Raw genomic sequence first — 6,262 nt, 5'->3', positions numbered from 1 at the left:
GCCACGGCGAGTTACTATCTCTCCGCTGCGAGTTATTATTAACCTGATCGTTTGATGAATAGTTCAATGTATACATAACGCGGATTTAGATGGGGCGTGAAAGGCGTGCGCCCCTAAAAAATCGATTTTTTATTTACCAAAAATGACTAACCTATCAAAAACAGCCTTTAAATCCTGAAATCCCAGGAGTTTCGGTCCCCCCCCCAATCGCCCCTTGCCAGGGCGCTGCCATGGACCTTTCGGGAATTTAAGCGGTCCGCAGGCACCTCAATCCATTCTCAGACCCCTCACCGAATGCTCACACCCCAAATGGAAAAATCCTAGATCCCCTGTAACTCACCGTGGCAAGATAATAACTCACCATGGCGAGTTCGTAACTCGCCGTGTCAAGATAATACCTTGCTGTGACAAGATAATGACTCGCCGTGGCAGGATAATTACTCGATAGTAAGATAGTAAGATAGTAGATAGTAACTCGCCTTGGCGGGATAGTAACTCTCCACAGCGAGATAATATTTGTAAACTTGTATGTCCCTAATATGCCTCCGTATACCTGTCGACCGGACCTACCAATTATTAATGGAATTTTCAATAGAGAAAATTAAAGATTATACATCGGCCGTAAAATCTTGAAAATAATCGTCCTACCAAATATCATTGACTTAGCACAAGTACTTGATGGTAAACGGATTGGAGAAAAAAAACCATGTTGAAAAGTCATGCAAACTGTTAAAGTCAACAGACCGTGACTGCAGGGGTATAGACATAAAATGTGTGCAAAACTGAAACAATATTATCCTAAAGTATCTTCCTACCAAGTATCATTGACCTAGCACATTAACAATTGTGAACGCCGCCGACGATGCCGGAATCAGCATACCTTTGTCTCGCTTTCGTCGCAGGCGAGACAAAAATGATTAAAATAATTTTTAATATTAAGAAATGATTTTGTAATATCAAAAAAATATAAATTTCTAATGTTATTTTCTTCTTTTTTATTAATATCAAAAATGAAAATTTTAATATTAGAAAATGATTCTTTATATTTAAAAAATAATTTTTAATATTAAAAAATGATTTTTTTTATATTAAAAATGGTTTTCTAATATAAAATGAGATTTTCTAAGACCAAAATATTAATATTTTTAATTTATGATACATTATTTTAAGGAAATATCCTTTTTGTCTTGATTGGCTTGCCGTACAATCCAAATTGCCTTTCTATAATTTCTGTACCAAAAGAAGTGATATTTTTTCATTAAGTGTGATTTGAGCCGTTATTGCTCTTTTACAATGCAATTAATCTAAAAAAAAAATCCGTTGCTAGAAAAATCGGATAGATTCCTATTCCATGATATCTGTATATTTCATCGATCGAAAAGAGTCCGTTCCCCTGCCAAATTTATTTTCTTCAAGTTTTCGTCGTATCACAATATCTTCTTATTTCAATTGTTCGCTTTTTTGGCATCATTATTGTATTTTTATTGAAATAAGTTTGCAATTGCGTCACCTTTAATTAAGTATTTTCTATAATTTACAAAATTGAGGAAGCCGGGATCACGTTGAGGACTGACAAGCATCATTGTCTTGCAAGAAAATGTTATTTCCTTTTTAGTAAAAAAAAATGAACTTAGTCAGTTTTAAGGCTCAAGATATAACATTGTTCCGTAGTGCAATAAAAATAAACGAACTATACCTCTGGTAGTTTCCTTTGTTCGAATTAACGTCACTATCCGGCGGTGACACGTCCATTTGTGCATCAGAAGTCCGTTCCTTGTGCAAAAAGAAATGACGGAACGTAAATTGACCGAAAAGTATCCGTAACGGATATCCACCGTGGAATTGGAATTTTACATACAAAAAACTCGTGTGTAAAAACGTAGATGTGACTCTCGTCTGCCAATTCGTAAACATGGAGCGGTCAATTTCCTATTCCTGGTCGAATGGTTGTCTCTTCGACATATTCCCCATTTCCATTCTTTATTATATCTCATAGACAAATTAGATAATAAAACAGTTATTAAATATTTAATAACTAAATTAAAGTTCATATTTAATTTTTGACCAAGTTATGCAATATTATACAGTTATTAAATGGGTTGGATGCAATAGACCAGAATATTTGTCCTGAGTGCAACAGAACACTTGATCATTCTCAGTACCAAAGGACAAATGTTCTGGTCTATTGCATCCAAACCATTTAATAACTGTATAATATTGCATAACTTGGTCAAAAATTAAATATGAACTTTTACCCATTGAACTTAGCCTTTTTTAGCAGTATATGCTATACATACATTTGGTGATTTGCGACCAACGCTAGTTTTTTAACTTCTTAAGTGTTTATATACATACTGAAAATATTTAAGTTCTGACAAATATTATGCCAGGCAATAGTAAAAACTATAGGTCAGTATCTTAATTCACATTAAAAAGTACTTAAAGAAAGTTTCCTTTTAACTTCTACATTCGTCTCGGAGTCGTTCTTTTAAATGTGAGTAATACTAGTAATCATTGATATATTAATCCAGAAACTAATGAATATCAATAGATAAAGAGTTGACATATGATATGAAGATTTCCGGTTTATGACATACATAACCAAATGGTTCAAATCAAATTATGCAATCATTTTATCCACCATTCATTATCTGCAAACATTTTACACTTTGTTCAACTAAATGAACACCCCTTGACAGATTTTAACCGAACACGGCTGCAATGATATATAAAGTACTACTTTTTGACCTGTTTAATCTGAACACAATGACCACCAGAGAATAAGCATCTGATTATCCAATTTTCAAAAACAAACTTCTCCGAAGTCACAATGAATTGGAAGTTGATCATAATATTCACTGTCAGAAGCTTATTACGATACTTGTGTCCTTTACAGTCGTACTATGCATGACATTGTTCAATAAAAGGGTGTTAAATTCGAGCCTGGCCTCGGCACACGTGTGTTTCTGGTTAAAATATTATTATGATGTCATTTCTCAGTTTCAATAATCCATTAATCTGCACCATGAAAACTGTACAATGTGTCATAGTTATTCTTTCCTCTTTCGTCTACCTCAGATTTTACTTTTTATGAGCAACTCGGCGATGTGTCTAGAAAAGCAGAGGACACTTACTTTACCCGTGCACCTGGTACATGCTCCCAGTTTTTAGTGGAGTCCGAGTTGCTCATTTACTTTTGCTACTATATGTGTATTATTAGCTCACCTGGCCGAAGGCCATTTGAGCTATTGCTATCACTTGGCGTCCGTCGTTGTCGTCTACAATTTTTCAAAATTCTTCTCCTCTGACACTACTTGACCAATTGGAATTGAACTAGGAAAGAAGGGGTCAGACAGTAGTTTTTCGCATATATCTCCAAAACCATTAGGTTTAGCCAAATTCTGACAGGGTAAAAGTGTTCAGTATGATAAGATCTGTCTGTGGTCAATTTTTCGTTTTCATCTATTAAACCATTTTGGGATTATTGCCTTTTTTCATGTTTTTTGCTATTTTTAATGTGTTTTTAAAAAAGTCATCTCCTCTGATGCTACTTAACCAGTTAACCTTGGTATGAATGTTCGTTGACGTATCCTGCATAGAACTGATGTGGGGATTTTTGACCCGTCGAAAAACATGGCCGCCGTTGCTAAAAAATCTTTTCCTTTGATACTGCTTGACCAATTGGAACTTGGTCTGAATATTCCTTGGTGTATCCTGCATAGAATTGTAGTGACATACTCTGATCCGTCGAAAAATAATGATAAGTCCTACCAAAGGCAAAATTGTTGGACAACATCTTGTTGAATTTATTGTCCTTGAAAGGCAAAATTTAACCAGATGAGCAAATTCGGCTCCCGTGAGCCTCTTGTTTTGGTTATTTATGTTCTTTGTTGTGTTTGTCTGTTTTCCATGTCTAGTTTTGTCCCTGCATTACATTCTTTTGATTTCCGCTGGAATCTTGGTTCCCTTGTTGCTCTTTCATTTTGTCATAGGACAGTTCGTACTGTTAGTTATAGCCACCTATTTTCCTGGTGTTTCCCAATCAATCATTAAAGACGGGGCAACGTTTATATATAAATGCCTTATATTAGCACTTTAAGGAGAATCTTAATATAGTTGAACGGCAAGCCTAAATGGGTTTCCCCACAAGGTTTTACGGCAAAGTTGAGCAGCCTCAGCCAATTGAACCACACAAAAAGTGGATCATTTGTAGAGGGCATAGAGGTCATCAAGTTTCAAGACAATGGCACATTTGGTTTCAGAGGAATTGACCTTTCAAAGTTGGCCAATCAGAGGCTTAAATGGCCTTTGTCGGCCGTTTTATATAATCAAGCGGAATCAAAATCATATCAGATGTTGTCTCTATTATTATTACTGCCAATTTTGGTCACCATTGGCTCTGTAAAAACGAAGATGTACAGGCCAAAATGTTTCCCCATAGGTTTTCAATTTCCACTTTGAGTGGCTACAGCCACCCGCTGAGCCACCCAAAAAATTAATCATTATAGGGACCAGTAAGTTCATTAATCCTATCAATTTTCAAAACATTGGCACTTATGGTTTAAGAGGAATTGATCTTTGAAAATTGGCCAATCAGAGTCTTTAGGTATCCGTCTTATTTTATTATTTACTTCCGGGTACTCGAAACGCTGTGTAACAATGCAAAATATTCTATTTTATGTTTTTTATTAATACCTTTATCATGTAGAAATAGATATTTGTTATTTTTATCGGTATTTTTTTACACAAAAAGATGTTTTGCCCTCAACACTGAACTCAGCGTTGACGAGACTTACATACCATATAGTGAATTGCATATTTTTAGGACTTAAAAATATATATATATATATATATGTAAATTGATTCAATAAAACTTTCGCTTATGTAGCATTTCTAAGGACATGTGAAAAAATAATTTCCCGCAAAAAAGTAGGAAGAGTCCAAGAAAAATGGACAGGAAAACAATCGAACTATAAATAGCTATTTTGTCTACTTGCACCCATCAAACCAACCTTTTCAGAGGAACATTTTTTGGTTTTTGATCATTCAAAATACCTTAGGTCGCCGGTTCATCACTGGAACTTCCCTACTATTTCTGATCACTACACAGAAATGTAATTCAAATGTACCTCTGCTTTTATATCCAGTTAAAATGTTTTTGACAATTATTCTGCCTAATAATACTCAATTATTTTTTTTTGCAAATGAAATTAAGATCTAGTCTTCAAATCAACTGAAGATTTGAGGGACTCCTTTTTGGCATGAACGATATTTACCAGTAGTAATAAATTCGCATTCAGGGAATATGCTATGAAGTATTAAATGTGCTGAGCATGTTCCATTTAACACATCAACTAGTAAAAATCTCTATTCTTTCATTAATATTTAACCAATTAACAGGAAGTGAATAACAATGATTTCAACCAAGTAAAATTAGAGGGAAAATTAAAATTGATAAAATGTGTTAAAAATTTTAATTTCAGTGTAGTATAATTACACTGTTAATATAGTTAATGAATATAAATGCAAACTAATATTTTGACAGGTTTAACAATATTGGGAAAAGGTGAAATTAAACAAAATTTGTTAATGTGTGAAATTGGATTCTTGTTTAACTATCGAGTACAATTTAAACTTCAGAAATCTGTAGTATTGATCGACATTCAGTTTATATGTGTGAGAAAAACAGTTTAAAATAATATGTTTGTTTGTTGGGGTTTAACGTCCGAGCAGCAATATTTCAGCTATATTCAGACGATGAACATGAAATTGACGATAGAATGAACATGTAATGATGACGAAATGAAAAAGGGATGGGACACAAGGACAATGGGGTCGACAAATTTTGATTGCCACTGGAAATAGGGAGAGGTGGGTAGGGTCGGGCAATTTAGCCTCCTGTGGCGGAGCCCTATGGTTCCTACTCCGGGATAATACCACAGTAGGGTTCTTTGACGTGCGAGGAACGTGGCATCTTTCCCAACACGGTGCACCACTATGGTTTGCGGTCAGGTTTTCCGTATTAAAGCCTGACAACCCCAGCATGTAACATGCCAGGGGTACCCCATTCCTGGGGCACACATCCCAGTTGCTCTGGTGACAGAGCGTCCTAGCCACCGGCTAGGGTTCTGAGTACTATTTAGTCGCCTTTTACGATAAGCTTAGCGCTGCTGCAGGCCTATTCTTTTAACACCCGGACCTGCACAGGGCTAAAATAATATGAAAAATGCAATGTATGATCCCACTTTCAATGTACACCGAG

The sequence above is a fragment of the Perna viridis genome, chromosome 3, assembly GCF_037379345.1.
Source record: "Perna viridis isolate PV_CMFRI_1.1 ecotype Kerala chromosome 3, ASM3737934v1, whole genome shotgun sequence".
Classification (NCBI taxonomy): Eukaryota; Metazoa; Mollusca; class Bivalvia; order Mytilida; family Mytilidae; genus Perna; species Perna viridis.
This window is presented reverse-complemented; position numbering follows the sequence as displayed.